The 24324-nt window shown below is 51.2% G+C and overlaps 1 long non-coding RNA gene across 1 annotated transcript in view; it reads left to right on the top strand.

Annotated features, from left to right (window-relative positions):
• The window catches only part of LOC122208901, a 481315-nt gene that overhangs the window by 97527 nt on the left and 359464 nt on the right, over nt 1-24324 (top strand). The window lies entirely within an intron of this gene.

Below are 24324 nucleotides of genomic sequence, written 5' to 3'. Positions count from 1 at the left end.
CCTTGAGGTGCTGCCACATGGCGCGGGGCGGGGGTCAGACTGCCTGGCGTTGAACGTGTCCCGTGCTTCCCCACCTTGGCCCCTTTACTCGGTGTCTGCCAGCCCCTCAAGCCGAGCCGCCCTCCTCACACAGTCCCTGTGTCCACCCCCACCCTACACCCCCCACTAGATGCCATCCCCATGTCTATCTCACACCCTCCCCGGTCCCCCACACCCCCATCCCACCCACACCCTCAGCCCGGCACCCTCTGCCGTGGTGGCCCTTTTGGCTCTTATTCTCTTCTCCATTTGTTGGTTGGTCACTGAACTTTCAAAAAAAAAAAATGTCCTTAAGGGACCAAAACAAATACAAATATTTTGATGTTTGTATAACGTGGGGCATTCTATAGAGCTGATCTGAGGCAGGAACCCCTCTCACCTGGGTCTATGGATAATAATTCAAGGGTCCCTTTCTCTTGTTAAGTTGTGGTAAAAACGCATAAGAGAAAATTTAACATCTTAAGCATTCTCAAGTATCAGTTCGGGAGTGTAACATACATTCACATTGTTGTGTAATAGGCCTCCAGAACTCTTTCATCTTGCAAAACTGAAACTTTACACTCATTAAACAACACCTCCCCACGCCCCCCTCCCCCCAGTTCCTGGCAACCACCCTTGTACTTTGGTCTCTATGAATTTGACAATATTAGATACCTCGTTATAAGTGGAGTCGTATAGCATGTGACCTTTTGTGACTGGTTTATTTCACTTAGCATAATGTCCTAAGGTCCACCCATGTTTTAGCCAATGGCACGATTTCCTGCCTTTTTAAGATTGAATATACCCCTGTGTGTGTGTGTATGTGTGTGTGTGTGTGTGTGTGTATCTCACTTTATTTATCCACTTATATGTCAGTGGGCTCCTTCCAACCCTTGGCTATTGTGAATGGTGGTGCTATGAACACGAGGGTGCAAATATCTCTTCAACACCTTGCTTTCATTTGTTTTTGAAAATTTACCCTGAAATGGGTTTTCTGGTAATCATATGGCAATATCTATTTTTTTTTTTTTTGAAGAACTGTCATACTGTTTCCCATAGTGGTTGCACCATTTTACATTCCAGTTTGTACAAGGGTTTCCATTTCTCAGTATCCTTGATATTTTGTTGTTGTTTTTTTTTTTTTCTGATAGTAGCTAGCCATCCTAATAAGTGTGAGGTGATATCTCAGTGTGTTTTTTTTAAATGTTTAATGTTTGTTTATTTTTGAGAGTGAGAGAAACAGAGCACAAGCGGGGGAAGGGCAGAGAGAGACAGGGAGACACAGAATCCGAAGCAGGCTCCAAGCTCCGAGTTGTCAGCACAGAGTACGACATGGGTCTCGAACTTATGAATCATGAGATCATAACCTGAGCCAAAGTCGGACGTTCAACCGACTAAGCCACCAGGTGCCCACTCAGTGTGGTTTTTGATTTGCATTTCTGTAATGATTAGTAACATTGAGCATCTTTTCATATGCTTGTTGGTGGTTTGTATGTCATCTTTGGAGAAATCTCTATTCAAGTCCTTTGCCCATTTTTAAAACAGGTTATTTGATTTTTGTTTGTTGGGGTATAGGGGTTCTTCCTATATTCTGGATAACAACCCCGCCACAGACACATGATTTACAAATATTTTCTCTCATTATGTTGGTTGCCTTTCACTCTGTTGATAGTATCCTCTGATGTACTGACTGGGAGCCTTGGAATGACTTATATTGGACTGTTAGTCTTTCTCTTTTGGGGTTCAGTCTTACAGCGTTCATTCATCCAGTCACCCAGTCCGTTAATTCAGAAGGTAATCATTACATCTGCACACGATGCCAGCATTCTGCTAGCCCCTGGGGGTTCAGTGGCGAGGAAAACAAGCAGATAGGCACAAGGCATGGTACCTGCTCCTCACATTCCTTGGCCAGCTAGGAGTTCAGCTCCGTGACGGTGGCTGGCGGCCATTTCCCTGTCACTTTGCTCTTACAGCATCCACTTCATGAGTGCAGCAGAGGATAAATGCGCCTGTCCTTCAGGGGGCAATTCTGGGGTCTCCTCACTGCTTCTCTGGAGGTCCCAACAGAGCCCCTGTTGGTCTTTTCCTTCTTCTTGGTGTCACTCTTCACCCTCCCTCCCTCCCACCCGCTCCTTAGGGACTTCTTCCAAATAAACTACCTGAATCCCAGTCCTGGTCTTAGGCTGTGCCTTCTGGAAACCCCCATAAGCCACCTGACTTCTGCTGCCCAGAGGGTTTACACTGCACTCAGGGGGGACATGTATCAGGAAAGCTTCTTTGAGAAAGTGACATTTTTCCTACAGGTGAAGAAAAACTCATCATTTAATGGGTGAGGAGGGTGGGTGGAAAGCAGTCCAGGCACAGGAAAGCTGCATGTGCAGAGGTTCTGAGGCTGGCAGGGGGAGTATGGCCTGTTCTAAGAAGACATCAAAGGGGCCCCCCGGCCTCTAGTCCTGCTGGTTCCACATTGTTTGTCCCCACTGCTCCACAGAATCAAGATCCCAGCATGCCTTGCACCAAGGTTTAGCTATTTAGAACAAAGGGGAGAGTATATCTGAGTGTGACACATTCCTGCTTCGATTTTGGGGTGTTCTGGGGGGAATTGCTGGGTGAGTTCCCATAAGGGAGAGGGCCAGAGAAACTCAGGTGATTTGTTTGAATAAGCAGTGCAATTTGGCCTCTTTCTCCAGGGCAGTGTTAATAGTAGGGAACCATTAGACAGATGGTATGGATAAGTGGTACCCTACTCCCACCCCCTCGGCTTGTCTTCCTCCCTTCCAGAACTTCCCATCTCTTGCTCCTGGGGCTGAGGAGCCCAGCTGGCACCATGAGGTCTTGCTTGGTTTCCAACTCACCCACAAAGGGGAAAGTGGATCCTGTGTTAGTTTTTCAACCTCAGAGATGGTTCTGGTTAGTTTAGCAGATCCAGTCTTGTACTGGCCCCTTCTTCCTTGTTCTAGCTCCCCCTTCCTCCCCTGCTGGCCTGTCTATTCCACTGGGCTCAGCTCTGCAGCCTGCCGACAACAGGCCATGGGGAGAGGCGTGCGGAGACCTGAGTGGGTTTACAGCAGCTGGATGGGGAAACTTTGAGACTTCAGATCTCAGTCAGGGAGGAAGCAGCTCTGGAAGTTATAGACCTCAGCCCTCTGTGCTTGAGGCCAGACAGAGAAATCAGGCGCCTGGTGAGAATTCTGTTCCAGCATCTCTAGCCTGGGCCTGGGGAAGGGGAGAGGAGGCCTATGGCTGAATGTGAAGCCACAGTGAGCCATTGTGTTGCAGGCATTTGAAAGAGCTCAGAGAAACTGTTTTGACAGGCAAAATCTCCTTGTCCCCTTCTTCCCCGCAGCCTCTTTCCTTCTCCATCCTCAGGCACCATCCCCAGCTAGTGGAGATGGACAGAGAGGCCTGGGGGGGGGGGTGAGGCAGAACTCCACTCCCTCTCCTTCTCTCCATCTAGCTGTCCAGAACTTGGGCTGGGCAGTTCACTGTGGGTGAGCCCACTCCGGGGGCATCCCTGAAGACAGAGAACTTTCAATGAGGCACCCTGGACTCACACACAAAACGGAGGCCCCAAGCATTCGTGCATTGCCCTGTCTTAGAAGGCACCCCCACGCACTGCCCCCACCTAATATTTCCCTTTCTCTTTTGGAATCAAGACTGCTGGAGTTAAAAATCCTATCTTCCCCTCTACCTGTGTGACTTCTGGCAAGTTCCTTAACCTCTCTGTGCCTCAGCTGCCTCATCCATATGGGAATAATAATAGGTTGATGTGAAAAAGCATACCTGGAAAGTGCTTACATAGCCCTGGCACTTGAGGAAGTGTGAGGTGTTTGCTGTGTGTTTCTCGTGTGTGTGTGTGTGTGTGTGTGTGTGTGTGTGTGTGTGTGTGTGTGTTAGCAGTGGGCATCTTCTTTCCCTTAAAAAATATGTGTACAGAGAGGAGAGGACTTTGTTTTCCCCGGGGCTGATGCCATAAGGCAGCCACTTCAGTGCTCGTGGGGTGGGTGGGGTATCTGCGGGCACGGGCGGCGGGCGACCTTCTGTCCCCAAGCGGCGGCACGGAGACGGGGCTGCCGCTTGCTCCCCATGGCCGCCAGGGGGCGCTGTGGCCACATGGCTGCCCGGCCACCCACCTCCCCGTGGTGCTGCCGCCGAGCCCTTACCAACCGCAGCCCAGCGGAGCGCAGCCTCCTCGGCTCTACGCGAGCCGCCCGCTGCAGCCCCGTGTCCACAACGCCGTCACCGCCGTCAGCCCCTGGCCCCAAGTGGGGCCCGCGGGAGAGCCTCCGCTCTTCCTGCGGCCTCAGTTTGCTCATCTTGGAGGTGGCGCCGCTTGCTCCCCTGGCGGCCCCTGCTCCGCTCCAGGCCTTCTAGTTTCTGGTTTGTGTTCTGAGGGTCACTGCGCCCTGGAACTGGCTGCGCTCACCATACGCTGGTCCCTTCCCTCGCCCTGTCAGAGCTAGCTTCTTCTTCCTCCCTGCAGTTGGCCTCCCTCCCTTTTCTTCTTTCTTTCTTGCTGTGGGTTCCGCAGAAGAATATGGATTTGATTTGAAATTTCTTCTCTTTAGAGGAGATGCTCACCTGTGGCCTGGAGCATCCGTCCTGCTGCCCCCATACCCTCTCCCTGGCGCCCCCATACCCTCTCCCTGGCGCCCCCATACCCTCTCCCTGGCTGCCCCCATACCCTCTCCCCACAGGCGCCTTTGATTTGGTGGGTCCAGAGCCGGACTTGGCACTCTTCCCCAGAAGGCTGCCCCTCTTCCAGGGACTGTTTCAGCCCCACAGCCCTGAGAAGGGACAGAGCCTTGGGGCTTCTGAGAGCCAACGGGGTGGAGCTGCCCTGTCGTGAAGCCCATGGACCACCTGCATCAGAATGGGGGGCGTTGTTAAAATGTGGACTTTGGGGGCCCCGCTCCAGACCGCTGGTTGAAGCTGAGTCTCCCTGGTGGGTCCTGAATGTGCAGTTTGAACAAGGGCCCCCGTGACACTGAGCTGTGAGAGCTGCTGCTCAAAGTTCCCTGTGGCCACTCAGAGTATGAGCCTCTGAAACAGGTGTGTGAATGTACTTTTGAAGGGTTAGGCTGAAGATATGTACTGGGCTACTTGTAACCACATGTAAGTGGAAGCCCATCAGGTGTGAGTCTGTGTGGACCCCAGTAAGTGCTTGTGGGGGTCTGGGGCCGGCAGGGGGGCACTGGAGTCCTTGGGCCTTAATGTCTTTACAGCTGGGAGGGAGCTCTCATCCTAGGCTGTCATCACTCTGTTGGTGGGGACGCTGGCCCAGAGGGGAAAACTGTCCTGTGAAGGTCAACAGTGAGGAAGGGCAGGCAGCCCTGGTCAGAGGTCTTCCCACTGCCCACTTGTATGGGAAAGACAATAGTGAGCCACAGAAAGTTCTAGAGTACTCTCCAGGATGAAGAAGTCATTTCTCCAACTGGAGAGTCTGTGGGCCTCTCTCTGTAATCTGAGTCCTGGGCTGGAGCAGAGGTAACACGGAAGGACCCTGGAGCCGTGGTTAGTCTTATTTGGAGGCTGTGGACACGGATGTGAATGTGCCACACCTTCACTGCTCATCTTTGTGGGGGCCTCCAGTCAGGGGCGTCACCTCTGTCCCTGCCTGGGGCTCCTTCCCAAGCCACCTTGAGGTACATGCGAACACCATGTTTCCATTAAGCTAAGTAATAAAAAAATTTTTTTCTGAACGGGGGAATGACACGTTCATACTTTTAAAGGCATCTATAAAAATGTAGAGGGTACAAAAGTGTGAATCTCCCCCATCCTCGACCCCAGCTTCCTGGTTCCTCTTTCTGGAGGCAACAATTGTGGCCAGCTTCCTACAAGGCTTCCCAGATACTCTGCACAGATGAAAGTGTCTACGTCCTTCTGTCGCCTTTTAAACATACAGCACGTTAGACAGGCTGTTCTGCACCATGCTTTTGACTTAAAATATATTTAAAAAAAGGTTTTAGAGACTTTTCTGTATCACTAGGTGAGGTTGATCTGTGTCCAGCTGAGTAGTTAGGAGCTCATCTCTGGGGACCCTGCTTGTACTTGAATCGGGGTCCTCACTTACTAGCTGGTGACCCTGGGCAAATTATTTAACCATTCTGGGCTCCAGTTTCCTCATTTAAAAAATAAGCATAATAATACTTATTTCATGAGGTCATTGTGAAGATTCAAGGGCAAAAACATTCCACATAGGCTTCTGTGTGCAGTAAATGCTCAATAAATGTTAGGTATCAAATCATTCCTTTATTTATTTATCTATTTATTATTTAATGTTTATTTATTTTTGAGAGAGACAGGGAGCACAAGCAGGGGAGGTGCAGAGAGAGAGAGGGAGACACAGAATCTGAAGCAGGCTCCAGGTTCTGAGCTGTCAGCATAGATCCTGATGTGGGGCCTGAACCAATGAAGCACAAGATCATGACCTGAGCCAAAGTCAGATGCTCAACTGACTGAACCACCCAGGAGCCCCTCCTTAAAAAACTTTTTTTTTTTTTAAATCAGAGCTTTTATTTTTTTTAAAAAATGTTTACTTATTCTTGAGAGAGAAAGAGAGGGAGAGAGAGAGACAGTGTATGAGCAGGGGAGGGGCAGAGAGAGACACACACACATACAGAATCCACAGCAGGCTCCAGGCTCTGAGCTGTCAGCACAGAGCCCGACGTGAGGCTTGAACTCACAAACCACAAGATAATGACCTTAGCTGAAGTTGGATTCTTAGCCTACTGAGCCACCCCGGTGCTCCTACTTTAAATTTTTAAAAGCACAATTTAAACTCACGATGCCCTGCCCCGTGGTGGTGTTGTGGAAGAGAGACAGGGTCCAGGGCCCTCCTTACGTCCTGGCTTTGTTACTTGCCAGCTAGCAATGTGTCCTTGAACAAAGGATTTTTCAACCTTTTTGGGCCTCTGCCTAACCCATCTGCAATACAGGGATGATGATATAATACCTTGCAAGGTTGTTGGAGGGTCAGTTGAGATAATGGCTACAGAGGCACCTGGAACAGTGCCTGGCATGTGATAAAGGTGATGATAATATAGAAACAACAGCAGTTAATATCCTCTGAGCAGTGAGCATGTTCCTGGCATGGGACGTGTATGGCCTCACTGCACTTCTAGGAACCATGTCTGTCTTTCTTTCAACTTCATGAAGTACCTTCTACGTGCCTGGCACTGTTCTGTGTTCTGTGCTGTTCTCTGATACAGCTACTGTATTATCCTCATTTTACAGAAAAACAAGCTGAGACTCAAAGATGTTAAGTAAGTTGCATAAGATCACACAGCTAAAAAAAAATGTGATTTATTGTATATCTGATTCCAGACCTCAAGGTTAATGGGGTACACCCTGTGTACTCCCTGGGGCACAAAAGGGGGCCTGCTCCAGCACTCTGTCTCCTCCCTCTCCCTCTTTCCTTCTTCCCTCCCTGCCCTCTCCTCCTTCCTTTTTTTTCTTCTCCTTTTCCTTTTGTTCCCTCCTAAGTCTCTTTCCTTATGTCCCCCCTCCCTTTATCTAGACCTTGTACTTTTGGACTGATGTCTGGTGCCTTCCAGGGGGCACAGACTGAACTACCCCCAGGTGTAGGAGGGTGGCCCTGCAGGGGAGAATGTGTGTGTCTGTGGGTCCACCTGTGTGAGAACTGTATGTGTGCGATTGTGTCCTTCCTGCATCTGGGTCTCCATATACGTGCTGCCTGGGGGTATGAATACATGTTAGTAGTCATCATTTATGTGCTGTCCAGTTCCAGAAAGGCTGAGAGTCCTTTAGAGTAAAGGAGCAGGCAGGAAGTTTCAAAAGCATCCACGGGACGCTTTGAAGGATGGGAAGCAGAAGAGGGTGGGAGGATATTTGTGCACGTGTGTGGTCGTGTGTGCGTGGGGGTGGTAGGTCCCTGAGTCCTGACCTCCCTCAGCCACGGCCCCAGCTGTGTGCGTGGGAGGGGCCTTTGGCACCCAGGCTCCCTCTCTGCCCGCCCCATAGGTGGCCGGCTAGCCTTGCTCCGCCCCAGCATCTGCCTGCAGGACGTGTGCCTTTGAGGGAGATATAGCTGAGGGACTTAGCTGGGGGACACAGACTTGGGTCGCCCCCCGGCTCTCTTGCCTTCTAGCCCCTTCATATTTCTGAGCTCCCCGGGCTTATTGGAAGTGGTCTAAAAATGTCTGAATGGGACAGTTGTAAGGTTCCAAGGAGAGAAGGCGGGTAAGGGGCTCTGTGCCAGGCTGCCTTGTGGGGATCGGGAGGCCTTAGTGGCCTCCGTCTGGACAGACCCACAGTCCTCGCTTCGCCATGAAGTGGACACGCACACGACGTGGATGCACGTGCTTCCCGACAGATCAGGGGAGCAGGCCTGCAGCTGGCTGGAGTCCTCCCTGTGGGGATCAGATCCAGCGTGCCTGGGGCAGGGTGCCGGATGGGGCGTGGGCTCCGGGGCGGCGCGGCACAGTCTGGGGTCAATACCCTGATCTTTCTGGAGGTTTCCTGACAGGGTTTGAGAGGAATGTCTCAGGGAGGCAGGCGGGTGGGGGCCCTCACCCCTAGACTCTCCAGCCTGCGTGGGGCAGCTGCTGGCCCACGCACAACATCTGGAAGCAGTTGGTCTCCAGCTGCCGGGCGGGGCTCGGGCTGTGGGCGGGACTGGACACCCCAGCTTTGGAGACCTCCCCGGGGCCCTCAGACACCCCCTCGGAGCAGGGAAGGCCAGGAGAAAGAGAAGAATGGGATATGGGCTGAAGGAGGGGGGCAAAGCCTGTCTTTTTGTTCTGAAGAACCTTTTGGCTTTTCCCAACAAATCAGAAAACGCGGCGGGGGAAGCTGTTTTTACTCCGGTCACGCCCACGTCCAAATCAGGCAAAACCGACACACGTGTTTTTGGTTCTAAACTAATCAAAGGGACTTCAGGCCTGTTCAGGGTCCTAAAAATACATATTGAAAACGGCTCGTGTTCCACCCTCTCCCAGAAATATTTGTTTCCATGACTTAAAAATTTCCAGCAACTAGACATCTCTTGCACTGCCCTCAAGCAGCAAAGGGCCTCATTCAATGGTGCCAGGGTGTCCACGTTTACTGGGGACCGGGAGGTGTGGGACGGCAGGGGACAGGGGTCTGAGATTGAGATGGTTGGTTGTTAGGTCACAGAGAGTGACAGAGCCATCTAGTTCTGCCCCCTCACCTTGTAGCTGGAGAACCAGCCTGGAGAGGTGCGGTCACACAGCCAGGATTCTCCCTGAAATGACACCGTGCAGGAGGGCTCTGGGCTCAGCTGTGTCCAGTAAGCTGTTTGACAGCGTCCCCAGAATGACCGGAAATGCATCTTCTTTGTGACTGAGCTGCGTCTGTGCAGAGTGCGGAGGCCTTATCGTGGGAGGCACCGGCTGAGGCCAGCAGGGAGTGGTCTTGGCTCTGCACCCTGGGTTGGGGTCCGCACCTCACTTCCCTGCTGTGTGTTGTTGGCTATCGCTCGCCTGGCTCCCCGTTTGAAAGTCATAAAACAGTAGTAACGATACTACCATTTGCCATTTAATTAACACCTACTGTGTGCCCTTCCCGCAGCTCATCTCCCTTTACCCCCCATCTCTTTCAGGTGGGTCCTATTGGCTGCCCTTCTCTGCAGATAAGGCAACTGAGGCTCAGACAGGTTAGGTGACCTGTCCAAGACATGGAGTCAGGAGTGGGACCCAGGCCACCAGAGGTGGCCACCCTCTTGCTGGCAGCTCTTTCTTGTGTCCCCGAGCCTGAGGGGAAGGTTTACAGGGACCTTGGATAGGCTGCGTGTAAAGGCCCACGCTCACCATTTGAGCAGCAGAGCTCTGGTGGTGATGGGGGCCCAGAATGGACTCGGGGCAGAAGCCCCCAAGCTTGCGGTCCTTCTGGCAGGCCTCCCTGCACTCCCGGAGTCCCCGCCCTCACAGAAGGGCTCAGGAGGTGGCTCGGAGCAGGCGCCTGCAGGATGGGCGCGTGCTCACTGGCCACCTTTTCTCCCGTTCCCCCCTTGGTGGCTGGCTCTGTGCTTCCGTCCCTCTTGGTGGCCAGGCCTGTTGGCTGCCCCCATCTCTGCCAAGGCGAAATTAGACTGTGCAGCTCCTGCAGAGAGGGTGGATTTAGCCAAGCTTCCTGCTGGCCGGCCTGCCCGCGCCCTTCCAAGCCACTGACAGGAGGTCGGGGAGAGAGAGTGCAGGGTCTGTGCCCACGACATTTGGGGCGACAAGGACATCTTCTGTGGGCTGGCTGATTGCAGCTCAGACACAGTCTTCCCCCGTACTGTGAGCTGCGGGCAGACAGCAGGCATGGCACTCGCTTCTCCTTCGGCCTGGCTGGGAGTGAGCTCTTCCTGGCGAGCAGGGGGCCTCCAGAGCGCACTCTCCCTGGGCCAGGGGCTTGGTGGAGGCCGTAAAGACTGCTCTGAGCCCACTGACGGGCACTGCTTCCTGCCGGTGACAGCTGGCACTTTTCCGGTTTAGTATCCTCAGCTTTTAAAAATATTTGCCTTCCCTGGGGCTGGGCATTTATCTATTATAGATAAGATAAGGGAGATCAAGTTGGAGAAGGTTATGTGACAGTAATTGGAGGGCTGTTCGGCCCCTCCACAGAGCCTCCCTGTGATTTCTGCAGTGTATTTTGTTCATGGTGCTTGATGAAATAGCAGCGGAGGTGATTTGCAGGGTTGAGTTTTGCTCAGCGGAGCAGGGCCCAGCGGCCCAGGGGCTAGGATTCTGTGCCCCCGCATCGGGTGGGAAGGTGGCACTTCTGGCGGATCCTGGGCCGTTGACTTCATCTTTGGCAGCCCCTCGCTGCCCTGGCACCCGAGGGTGGGCAGAGATGGGCTTGGTGTGTGGTATTGGCAGTGGCTTGGCCGGGCTCCACTGGCTCCAGCCTCCTTGCTCTGTCTGTGATGCAGAACGTATCTCCGGCTCCACCCCAACTCAGTCGTAGGACCACAGACTCTCCTGTCCTCCGCTCAGTATTACTCATTTGGTCTCCCTGTCTGGTGTGGCAGGGATGTGGGTGGGGCCTGCCCTCGCCCGGAGAGGTCCCCAGTCTGGGACATCATGGACTTAGGACAGGCATGGGAAGGGGTTTCAGGAGTTTGACACAAGAGGGTAACGTCTGGAGCAACTTGAAGAAAATGCAAATTCAACAGATACCCAGTTTTTATGTTTCTCCTGTAATGAGACGCTCATTCAGGAGCCTTTGCACCAGAGGACTTTGAAGCAAGAGACTGGGGTGTGCAAGATATTCACATTTGCCTTTCTAGAGAATTCTTCACGCTGCCATGTGCTGGGGATCTGCCTGCCGTGACTGCATCCCTTGGGCTCCCCCGCCCTCTGGCTTCAGGCTCAGTGTGGCCAGTGGGGGCAGCTGCAGGGGGCCAGGGGCACAAGGGAGAACCCTGGCTTCTCCCTGCTGAGCTGATGGTTAGCGGTGGCTGAGCCAGGCAGCCAGCTCACATGCTTTCCACAGCCCTGTCCTTTCCCCTCCCCTCCCCCTCTAGGGCTGCTACCAAGTCTGCCCTCCCTTGTTGGTCCGCCTTCAGGCTGCCTACACCTCTATAAATTGTCCTGTAACGGATTGACTAGTGGCCCCCAAAAGATATGCCTGTGTCCTAAGCCCTGGAACTTAAGAATGTGACCTGATTTGGAAAAGGGGTCTTCATAAATGTAATTAAGTTAAAGATCTCAAGGTGAGATCATCGTGGATGGTTCAGGTGAGCCCCCAGTGACAAGACCCCTTATAAGAAACAGATGAGGAGGAGACACAGAGACACAGGGAGAGGCCGTGTGAAGGTGGCAGTGGAGGCTGAGCGGAGCACCCGGTGCTCCAGAAGCTGGAGAGGCATACAGGCTTCAACCTGGAGCCTTCAGAGGGATTGCGGTCCTGCCCACACCTCGATTTTGGAGTTTTGGCCTCTGTCCAGAGCTGTGGGCTAATGAATTGCTGCCGTTTTAGCGGCAGCCCTAGGAAATGAATACACGCAAGGCCCTTCATTAAACATTCCTCAGTCTCCCCATTCAGGTGTCAGGACCCAGGCTGATAGAGAGGGGCATCCCTGAGAAGATATCTGAGGGCGGCGGAGTGCCTAGCTCCATAACCCCAGGTCTCCCAGCTCTGCACTTAATCCTCTTGGCCCGCTGGATGTCACCTGCAGCCTCGGTGGACAGTTCCTGAACACAGCGGGGACCTCCCACCTGGAGCACCGGGCTCTCTGTTCTTGAGGGTGTCTGTTCTCCAGCTGTTAGAGGTGCTGGGACTACTGTCTCCAGGAGCAACCAAGCCTTAGTAATAAGTGAGGGAATCTCTCCGGGGGGCAATGCTGAGGTGCGGTGACAGTTTCCTAGAGGCACTTATGTTGGAGCTTCTGTTCTCTCCATCCCTGCCACAGCAGACAGGAAGAGACCAGATGAATAATACTGAGGGGAGGACAGGAGAGTCTGTGGTCCTGGCACACTGGGGTGGATCCGGAGGCATGTTCTGCATCACAGACAGAGCATCTGTCCTGGGATCCCAGGCATGATAGGGCAAAGTGACTTGTCCAGGGGCAGAGCCAAGCTCCCAGCCCAGAGAGTATCTGACTTCAGAGCTGGCCTTTACTCCAGCCCTGTACCAGGACTGGCTGGTAAGTGCTCAGAGGAGAGGAGAGGAGAGGGTCTCCCCTTTACGTGCACCCACTGTGTGCCAGACCCTGTGCTGGTGCTTTGTGTAGGGCACGTCATCATGTCCTCTCAAGACCCTGTGAGGTAGGAATGGGTGGTGTTCCCATTTAGTAGATGAGAAAGCCAGATACACTGAGAGTGCAAAAAACTTGTTTAAGGCCACTCACTTGGCAGGTGGGTGGCAGATCTGGGCTCTGAACTCAGATCCATCTGCCTCCGCCCCCAGCTCCTTCCAGGAGCCAGGGATGTCTTCCTAGTGCTCTAGGGGTTGGTTGTAGAACATTTATTTTAAGCGCCATCATGGTACTGCATCTCAGGAGGGTGCATGGCTTCAGAATTTCACCTCATTGGCAGACAGGTCTTGCATGGTTTAACTTAAAAATACGAGTTTCTGTGTATGTCCGGAATTTGTATTGGTGGGTCCTGGAAACAAGTGCTGCAAAGTGGCGACAGTCAACCCCAGAGTGGCTGAAACCAGGGCGGTGAAAGGGCTCTTTGATAAGTCTTTAGAACTGCCCAGGAAATGCTCAGCTCTGGAAAAGCTGACCAGATGCAGGATTAAATTCAGCCATCACTCTTACTTCTGCTGCATCCACACCTTTCCCGGGACCTCCTCCACCTGCTTTTTGGCATTTTCTGTCCTGCTCTCTGGACTCCAGTGGATCTCTGCCTCATCCCTCCTCTCCATCCCGAGGGGAGGGATCTTTATCTCCAAGTCACAGAAGGGAAACCAAGGACCCTGGGGCATCTGTGCCCATAGTCGTGGCTGGAGAGAGAGCGGTGGACCCCCTCCTGGCCTTGGTGCATACAGCCCTCTGTTCCTCGTACTGCTGAAGAAGGAAAAAACCTGCTGTACTAGAGAATGGCTCAGAGAGATGGTGTCGGGCCCAGGAGAGCCCCATTTGGGGTAAGCGGGGTGCGTGTAAGGCCAGGTGACTAATCTTGTGATTTCTCCAAGATCAGATGCACGTCCCACAGAAATAGACAGCTTGACGGCAGCATCAGAGGGGAATCGATGGGTGGGGAGGCCGGATTAAATGATGTTAAGCCGAGGATTTTATGAGTCTGTCTTTCTGCCAGGAGAGTGAGCAATGGGCCAGGGTTGTTTCATCTTCCTGAATAAACAAGCAGGTGAGTATCAGGAAGAGCAGCTGTGGCCCCACTGTGTATGTGCGTGCTTGTGTTGGGGAGTGTGCGTGTGCAGCATGAGTGTGCACGTGTGTGTCTGTGTGTCTGGGAGTGGGAGAACGTATGCATGTGTCTCTGTGTTTACACATACGTGTCATTTATGAATGTACAGGTGCATGTGTGCATGTGGTGTTTTGAATGTAGGCATGTAGGTGTGTGCAGGTGTACATGTGTATGTACATGAGTATACGTGTAATACACATATGTGTACATGTATGCAGGTGTACATGAGTGTATGCGTATGTGTGTGCACATGTACGTGTGTGTACGTGTACGTGTGTGCAGGTGTTCGTGGGTGTACGTGCACGTGTGTGCAGGTGTTCGTGTGTGCAGGTGTATGTGGGTGTACATGTACGTGTGTGCAGGTGTTCGTGGGTGTACATGTACGTGTGTGCAGGTGTTTGTATGTGCAGGTGTACGTGTGTGCAGGTGTTTGTGGGTGTATGTGTACGTGTGTGCAGGTGTTCGTGCGTGCAGGTGTACGTGGGTGTACGTGTACTTGTGTGCAGGTGTTCATGTGTGCAGGTGTACGTGGGTGTACGTGTACGTGTGTGCAGGGGTTCGTGTGTACAGGTGTACGTGTGTGCAGGGGTTCGTGTGTGCACGTGTTCGTGAGTGTACGTGTACGTGTGTGCAGGTGTTTGTGTGTGCAGGTGTACTTGGGTGTACGTGTACGTGTGTGCAGGTGTACGTGGGTGTACGTGTACGTGTGTGCAGGTGTTCGTGGGTGTACGTGTACGTGTGCGCATGTGTATGTGTACATGTGTGCAGGTGTACGTGTGTTTATGCGTGTGCATATGGTTATCTTGGTAAGTGTATGTATGGACATGTCTGTGTAAGTGGGTGTGTATGTGTCTGTGAGTGTAAATATGTTTGTGTTAGGATGTATATATGTGTGTATATAAGTGTGTGCATTTGTGTGTGGGTAGTGTGTGTGTGTGTGTGTGTGTGTGAGAGAGAGAGAGGGAGAGAGAGAGAAAGAGAGAGAGATGGTGGGTGTATGAAGCTGGGATTGTTTCTTTCCAGGGCTCTTTTTTTTTTTTAAGTTTTTATTTATTTTATTGAGAGAGCGAGAGAGCATGTGTGCACAAGCAAGGAAGAGGCAGAGAGAGAGGGAGAGAGAGAATTCCAGGCAGGCTCCACACTGTCCGTACAGAGCCCAGTATGGGGCTCGATCTCATGAACCATGACATCATGACCTGAGCTGAAATCAGGAGTTGGATGCTTAACCGACCGAGCCAGCCAGGTCCCCCAAAACTCTCTTATTTCTAAGAGAGTTACTCAGGCTCTGAAGGCAAAGCCTGAGTGACCTTGGGCAGATTAGCAGTCTCCTCAGGCTTCTGTTTCCTGATCTGTAAAATGGGGTGATAAGAACCCCTGCAGGTTGTTGTGAGACCCAGAGGAGCTGTGGGCAGGAGGATGCTCTGTGGTGCATGAGCCCTGGGGGCTTCCTGTCGTTCCCTCCCTGTTCTAGCCCCTCCCAGGCTCCAGGGTGTTCTTGGAGGCTGGCTCTGTGGAGTGTCACATGTGAAGACACTGGGCACATCCCACCAGCTGCTCTCCTTGCTCCCTGAACAATCAGGCTATAGCCTGGACTGCACGGTGACCAGATGTGTCCACAAATACACTCAAAATGTGTCTCTGCCAGGAAGAGCCATTTAGAAACAGAACCCTCCTCACATGGCTGTCTCTGAGTGGACCACGGGGTGGCTGTTGGGAGCTGGGGCAGGGCCGAGAGGCCACGGGAAACTGCAGATCCGTGCATACCCTCCGCACTGGTGCTGAGGCAAAAGCAAGGACTTCAGAGGCAGATAAACTGGACTCAAATCCTGGGTTGGCCACTCCCCAGCTGTGTGACCTGGGGCAAGCTCCTTGACCTTTCTGGGCCTCCGTTCTTCACCTGCAGATCCTTGCTGACTGGCTGACCTGCGTGGCTCAAGAGGAGCTGTTCTGGGGAGTTAGGACAAGGTGTCAGTATTAGTTTCCTCTTGCTGCTGTAACAACTCAGCACACACTGAGTGGCTTAAAACAATAGAAAATTACTACTTTCTCATAGGTCTGGAGGTCAGAAGTCTGACACGGCTCTCCCTGGGCTAAAAATTGAGATTTTGGCAGAGCTGTGTTCTTTCTGGAGGCTCCAGGGGAGAATCTGTTTTCTTTGCTTTTTGTAACTTGTAGAGGGGCCTGCATTCCTTGGCTTGTGAGCCCTTCCTCCATCCTCAAAGCATATGACTCCAACCTGTGCCTCCCCTGTCATGTCTCCTCTGTCCCTGGCCCTCACAGCTCCCCTTTCTACAGACTCTTGTGAGCCTGATAATCCAGGACAATCTCCCATCGCTAGCATTAATTTAATTACATCTGCAAAGTCCTTTTTCCAGGACTTCACAGGTTCTGGGGATTAGGATGTGGACATCTTTGGGGGGACATTACCCAGCTTGAAATGAAGACTCTTTGGGGTACCTGGGTGGCTCAGTTGGTTAAGCATCTGACTCTTGATCTTGGCTCAGGTCATAATCTCACCCTTCGTGAGTTCAAGCCCCGCATCAGGCTCTGCACTGACAGCGCAGAGCATGCTTCAGGTTCTCTGTCTCCCCCTCTCTTCTCTTCTCCCCCAAACCTCAAAATAAATAAATAAACTTTAAAAACAAATGAAGAGTCTTTGGCCATAGCATGGGTGTCCCCCAGTGTCCCAGCAGAGCGACTAAACAGCCATCACTCACTGTCTGAGTCATTCCAGAAACATTTATTGAGTGCCAACTATATGCTAGACTAAACCCGACTCTCAGGGAGCTTGCATCCTAGTGGGAGAGACCAACAACACACATTAAAATATGTACAGAAAAGAAAGTGACAAGTTCTATGGAGAAAAGTGAAGCAGAGCAGGGCGTGGGGAGGGCTGCCTCAGCTAAGGTGGGTCCAGAAGCCTCTGTGAGGGGGTGACATTTGAGCCGATCCTGGAATGAAGCAAAAGAGTGAGTGAACCACGGAGATACCACAGGAAGGGGTGTTCCTAGTTGTTGCTGTTTGTTTCCCCCCCAAAGACACATTCAAATCCCGTCCCTTGGAACCTGCTGATAAGACCTTACTGGAGGTAGGATCTTTGCAGATGAGAGTGAAATGAAAGACAAGAGGATGGGCCCTAAGTGCAGTCACTGATGGAGCCTGGCATGACTTTACCTGGGGCTGGTGGACAGAGCAGAGCAGTAGCCCCTTCTCTTCCTTCTTCATAAAAGTAGAATAACAGCACCTGACATTTGCTGTGTGTTCACTGCCAGGCTCCTTGATCTCACATGGCCCTGTAAGGTGGTTATTGTTAGCGCCCCATTTCACAGATGAGAAAGCTGAGGCTTACAGACTTCAGTCAGTACCCCCAAAGCCACTGAGTTGGGGAGCTGAGACTCAAACCCAAGGGCCCGTTGTTACCACAACCCTGTCCAGGAGCAGTTATGAGGGCCGGACCCACTTCTTTTTTCTGTTGTGTCTGTGTCTTGAGTGCCTTGCACGGAACAGCCAGTGAAAACATAATGATTTTTGCATCCGTTAATGATCTCTTAAGTCTTGACAAGAGAGTTCAGTTCAATCAGAACTTTTGACAAATCCCAAACCAATTTTCCCTAGTCTGTTGATTTATTTATTCTGTAAACATTTGCTGAGAGTCCCTGTTACCTAGGACATGCAGCAGGGTTATTTTCTCAGTCTCATCAGGAATACCTCTAATTATATCCATGGTTTTGAAAAGGTAGTTTTTTATTGGTGTTTGGGTAAAAATGGAGTAGCCTCTGAAGTGGCCTCAAGGGAGCCCAGCAGCCACAGCTGGAAACCTCCCCTCTCGGCCAGGAGTCATGCCCCTAATTCCTGTTCTCCTGTGGCCTTTGAGCCCCCTGGAGGGGGCTGCCTGTCCACCCATATCTTCCTGGTGACATTTGCCCCTTTCCTGAGTGAAAGCACATGCCTCATGGCTACTGGTCCTGATTTATCACGAGCTTTGATCCCAGGAGATTCTCTTCCAGGTACTTTAGAAAGTTGTTCGTCGTCTTCTTTCTGATTTCTGCCACTCTTGTTGACCGATCCCAGGAGCAACCAGGATGGTCGTCTTCAGTGACCTCGGGCCCCTGGGAGCAGCTGTTCTTAAACATGTCAGCCGATGAGTGGGAGACCGATGTTTTGTTTGTGCTGGGTGTGTGGGAAGAAAAGACACGGGTAGTGGTGGGGGTGCCGAGAAATGGGGCAGAAGGGCTTCACTGAGGTAGCCTAGGCGAAGACATAGCAACTAAGATGACAGCATATCATTTGTTGCCCGTCTGCTTGGCACCGATTCAAAACTAACAACAATGAAACAAGTACTTGATAATGCCCAGGCTGCGTGGTCTCACCCCACCACCGCGGAATAAAAATGGCACAATTTCTCTAAAGAGTAATTCAGCATCGTGCATTGAGATTTCAGCAAGCTCCTACCCTTTGATCTGGCAATTTTTCTTCTAGGGTGGAAGTCAGCTAAATCAACAGATGCAAAAAGATTTATGTGTGAGTTTAAGATTGGGGAGAGTAGCAGAACTTTGGAAAGACCCTAAGTATCCAACAACAGAGAAGTAGTTACGTAACTTACGTCACCCATCCGTGCATCCGTTTAACGGAATGGTATGCATCTATTAAAACGATGCTCAGGTGCATTTTTGCTGCTATGGAAACATAATCATCATAATTTACAGTGGGCCTGGTACTGCTCTAAGGCTTTGCAGGGAGTGACTCAATCCTTGCAGCAACCCTGGAACGCAGGTGCCATATCAGAATAATGACCACGTTACAGATCGGGACGTAGCAGCCCTGTAAGATGGAAACCCAAACTTACTTGCCCATGTGCCCTGAGGGGTTTTGAACCTCAACTGCTTCTCACTGTGTGCCACTCTGCCTGTCACTTTAACCGTGGAGATGGAAAAATCAAGACCCAGAACTACAAGTCCAGCCCGATCCCACGTTCACAGGGGAAGATGGCTATTATGTATCGAAAAAAGACATGAAAGGAAAAAGTCTGTAGCCCTGGTTGTCTCTGCGTGGTAGGATTAGAAGGAATTCTGTTTGGGGATTTTCTAAATTCTTTGTGATAATTGCCATATTACTTTATAATAAATCGGAGAAAGCGAGAATGGGAGGGCACAGGGAAGTGTCTGGCTGGGCCTCCAGGGTCTTGACCATCCTTCTCCTGGGTTGGGAGATGTGTGGGGGATCCAGGGTATGACCTAGTTTCTCTGTATCTCCCTCTGCCCCTCTACCCCACTCACACACACTCTCTCTCTAAAATAAAAGTAAAAAAAAAAAAACCCACAAAAAAGAAAAACTGTAGAGTATAAAGAAAAAGCAAAAGGTGAGGCAGCCCTCAAAGATCTGGCTTCTCCCCCGACTTCTGCTGGGAGGGAGCACTTAGTTAATACCACAGATGTGAGCTAAGAGGTCACAGGGCCACCTGACCTCCAATAGTCCGAGGAATTGTTGTTCCTAATGTTCAAAATGTGACTACAAAAACAGAAATGAGAAAATTGTAAAATAATGGATTTTTATTTTTTAAATGTTTATTTATTTTGAGGTAGGGGTGGGGGGGGAAGAAAGAGAGAATCAATCCCAAGCAGGCTCTGCTGTTCTACTGTCAGTGCAGAGCCCGACATGGGGCTTGATCCCACGACCATGACATCATGACCCGAGCCGAAATCAAGGGTCGGATGCTTAACTGATTGAGCCACACAGGTGCTCCTGTAAAATAGTGAATTTTTAAAATAAGATGCCAGAATTGTTCTTTTATCCCAGAAGTAAGTTCCATGATGGTGTCATTTGGCCTCAGCAGGGACTAGGTGCTAGTTTTGACATCCAGCCGTTCGGCCAAAGTCACGGGCTTTGCAGCATGCGTGACTTGTGCAATTGCTGGCTTGCTTATTTGTAGCCCCACTGGACCCCGACATGCATGGGGCCGGGACTGTGGTGCCGCATCACTGCTCTGCGTTCGGTGCATGTAATAAGCCCTCAACCAATTCTTGTTGAACGAACAAAGTAGAGCGTGAGGCATTATTATTCTTGTTAGGACCCAAGGGCGAGTGAGGAAGCTGTTGGGTCCAGTCAGGGCCTGCATAGAGCATGCTCCCACAGCTCTTGTACCAGTGAGAAGGTTTTTAGTTGCAGTTTGTGAGGAATAGAAAAAAAATCAACATAAAATGGCTTAAGTGATACGGGGAATTAAGGGGGTTCATTGGCTCACGTGTCCAGAGAGACCAAAGTTGGGGGGGTTTACATGCAGTGTGCGTCCAAGTCTGGGAGGTGATGCGGTCGCCCTCCCCACATGCCTGCTTCTATCCCAGCCCGCTTCCTCATGGGCCGTAGCTGTTCATTCCCTCCCACTCTACCACTCAGAGCCAGGAGAGAGATTCTCTTCCTCCAGCCACCAAACTGGTGTCCTGGGCTGCACAGGGATCCCGTTGGGTCCTGCGCCCAGGATGGGGTTCAGCTGAGTGGTTTAGGCAAATCAGGTTGACCAAACGGGTTCTCTGTGACCCAAGAGGGATAGGTGGAATGGAGTCCAGCAAGGGCTGGTTGGGAGTATTCATCTTCTATTTCTTCGTAACAAATCATCACGGTTAGTGGCTTGAAACAGCACACAATTACTATCTCACAGTTTCCATGGGTCAGGGGTCTGGGTTTGGGTTAGGTGGGTTTTCTGCTCAGGGACTCACAGAGCCGAACCCAAGGTGTCAGCGGGGGATATGTTCTCATCTAAGCCTTGTGGACCTTTTGCAAGTGTACTGGTGGTTGGCAGAATCCATTTCCTCGTGCCGTAGGACCGAGGTCCCTGCTACCTTGCTGGCTGTGGCAAGAGACTGCTCTTGTCTCCGAGAGACTGTCCTCGAGTCCTTGCACCATAACAGAAGCATAGCTGTGTGCTTCCTCCAGGCCAGCAGGGTACAGCCTTCGGACTTCTCCCATCTCTGACTCTACACCCTCACCACTCACCTGATTAGGTCAGGCCCACCAAAAAAAAATCTCTCTTGTGATTAACTCAAAAGTCAACATATTAGGGACTTTATTTATTTATTAAAACTTTTTAAAAATATTTATTCATTTTTTGAGACAGAGAGAGAGAGAGAGAGAGCGAGCACGAGTGGGAGAGGGGCAGAGAGTGAGACAGAGAGACAGAATCTGAAGCAGGCTGCAGACTCTGAGGTGTCAGCACAGGGCCCATGTGGGGCTTGAACTCTTGAACTGTGAGGTCATGACCTGAGCCGAAGTTGGCCACTTAATCAACTGAGCCACCCAGGCGCCCTAGGGACCCTATTTATATCTGCAACATCTCTTCACCTTTGCCATATAATGTAATGTAGTCAGGGGAGTGATACCCCACCATATTCACAGATTCTGCCCATATTTAAGAAGGGGGAGTACGCACAGAGGAGTGGGAATCGTAGAGCCCCCTGGATTCTGCCTACCACAGTGAATGAGCAACAGCGCCCCCTACATCTTGATCGTACTTCGTATCTTATCCAGATTTCCTGATCTCCAGCCCCAGTTGTGCCTGCCCGGGACAGCGGTTTCCAAAGAGAGTCACTTTTACCTGTTCTGCCCCTGCCTCTACTGGGTGCAGACCCTTTGTACTGGAAGAAGCATCAGAATCCCTCTGCTGAGTTAGCAGTTGGAAGAGGTGTCAAACTCCGGTGCTGACCAAGGCCTCCTGAGGCCTGGACTAATGTTTCCACAGCAAACTGTGTGGTCTGTTTCCTAGATGACTTTATTTGGTGCTTCCTAGGTGCCAATTATTGCACTGTGCATCTTTCCCCCATCCCTAATTTAACCATCCCGACAACCCATGAGGTCGCCACTATACATATCCCTGTTTTACAAAACAGAAACAAGAGGCTCAGGCTGGCTAAGTAATTTTCCCCAGACAGTACGCCCCCCCGCAGGTGTCAGGGCAGGTGCTTAAACGGAGACCTGCCCACTGCAAAGCACAGGTACTTAACCACTGTGGTGGCAGGCCCTCCCTCCCCCATCCCTTCCTTTGTCTCCCCTCCCAAATGTTCTAGACCATGCAATCCAGCTTCCAGATTTTGCCGAGGGAGAAAAGTGGAGGCATAGGTTCAAAGTCCCCACCCAGAAGGTCAGTGGCATTATTGGTTTAATTTTACGTCTGAGCCTGGAGCTTACAGACCAAGGCCGAATGCAGGGCAGCAATAGCTACTTTGTCCATTCTCTGTCCCTGGGAGCACCGTGCATGGGATCTGTTGGGATAAATCTTGCAGGTTTTGGAGATCTCTCCACAAGAGGAATGCTCTCAGAAAAACACTCCACTTTGTGCCAGTTAGAGAGGAAAATGCTGGTTGCTTTTTAATTTACCTGTGAAACGGCTGCTTCTGGGTGTGAGCTCTGGCCACCAGATCACCGGGGCTGAGAGCCCGGCACTTTGGCACCTGATCCCTGCTCCAGATAATGTGGGGTGTTTGAGAACACTGCTCGGATGTTCCCTGCCGAAACAGCTTTGCAAAACTCTGAGCATTGTCAAGCACACTCAAGGGCTGGGCTCTTTGCTTCAAGGCATTTTAATTACTCCATGAACTGGCAGCTGGAGAGGCAGGGCCAGGCTGAGAGGACATCAGCACTTTGGCTGGAATAAAATGGCCCAGATGTTGCTGCCTCCAGCTGCTTTTTGCTCTGATACGTCCGGCAAATGCTCCTGGGCAGTGCTGTCCAATAGAAACATAATATGAGTCATGTATACAGTCTTAAATTTTCTAGTAGCCACAAAGGAAGTTGGTAAACTCTATTTTAATAACATTTCATTTAACCTACTGTATTCAAAATACTATCATTTCAACGAGTAATCCATATGAAAAGTATTAATGAGTAATTTTATATTCTTTTTATTGTATCAAGGGGAAAATCCAGGGTGTATTTTACACATGGGGCACATCTCAGTTCAGGCGAGCCATATTTCAAGTGCTCAGTAGCCATTGGTTCTCTGTCTAGTACAGCTCTGATCACCTTCCTGTACTCAAAGAACTTCAGTGGCTCCCCATTGCCCAACCTGTTGGAGCCATCCCTATATTACAGTGATTTCTGTTTCTGCCTCTCTCTCCAACGCTGAGTTTTTATGGGGTCCGACAGGGCACTTGTGTGTCCTGATGAGAAGTTCCCTGAGCTATGATAATTGTATTTTCCATCGGCCCTCAGCAAATCTTCCTGGGACACATGAATGCATCAGGCATTGTGTAAAATGCTTTGTGTAATTTTCTGACTTAGTTCTCAGTACAACCCATGAGGTAGGCATTTAATCCCCACTTATGGATGGAAAATGGGAACTCAGAGAGACTGACCTGCTCCCAGATCTGTTGGATTCCAAATCGCCCCTTCAGCCATACTGCGTCCAGCCCCTTAGCTGGGCTTGCTCTACGTTCTCAGAGAACACGAGTTAACTGTGTTGAACTGAGACCTCAGTTTCCCGGCTCTTTCTTGGGATGAACAGCGGCACGGGGCAGCGCTAGGAGGTGCCGGCTGTCTACACACTCACATGTCCTTCCTGGTCATCGGGGTGCGATACCAGGTTGGAGCCCAGGAGGGCTGACGGCGGCCCCTTTGGGAGCTGGGTCGGGCAGAACCAGCGCCCTCGGCAGCCAGGCAGCAAATTGGCAGGGCTCCTGCCGGGCGCGATAATCAGTGCTCTGCCCTCCCCTCCCTGCAGCAGGCTGATAGCTGGCGCTCCGTGCGCCTCTTCAGCTCCTGAGCCCCTGCTGTTTATGTGGTGCATGATTCACACTCGCTCACTGCCAGAGTATGACGCTTCACCTTGGTACCTTATCGAGAGCGCAATAAAAAATAAAGATGAGCTACTAGTAAAATGTCAAAAGAAAATGTCAATTAGTATTACTAAAAAAAAGCTGATGTTATCGTACATCCTTTCAGTGAATTCCCTCTAATTAGTCAAATAAATATGCTGTTCTCCCACTTGGGTGTGTATTTGTTTGCTTTGAAACATTGTAATTACATCTCCCCGCTTTGGAAACTTCTGGGAACCGGAACCTCCACACGTGGGTTTTGGCTAAGAGTGAGCCAGTGCTTTGGCTGGCACGAAACTACCGGCCTGTGGAAGTTCCTGGGGAAAGCATTCAGAAGCAGGATGTGTCTTGCCCTTCCCTCACTCAGACACCTTCAGTGGCTCCCCTAGGGCTTGCTGGCAACAGTACCAACTGCACTGTCTTCAGTGGAAAGGGGACTGGGCAGGGGGCCTGGAGAGGTGAGATCTGTGTGACCTTGAGCGAACCCTTAATAAATCTCCACAGCCCTGCTTCCTCTTTGTTGCAGCAAGGAGGCAGGACTAGCTATCCCCAGCCCCGAGGCAGTGCCACTTTTCATGACCTTAGACTGGCTGTCTTCTTCCCTCCAGCTTATGCACAGCTCCCTCTTGTTGAAAACCGACCTCTGTTCTTCAGAGGCGAAA

Source organism: Panthera leo, chromosome E2 (assembly GCF_018350215.1).
Source record: "Panthera leo isolate Ple1 chromosome E2, P.leo_Ple1_pat1.1, whole genome shotgun sequence".
Classification (NCBI taxonomy): domain Eukaryota; kingdom Metazoa; phylum Chordata; class Mammalia; order Carnivora; family Felidae; genus Panthera; species Panthera leo.
This window is presented reverse-complemented; position numbering and strand designations above follow the sequence as displayed.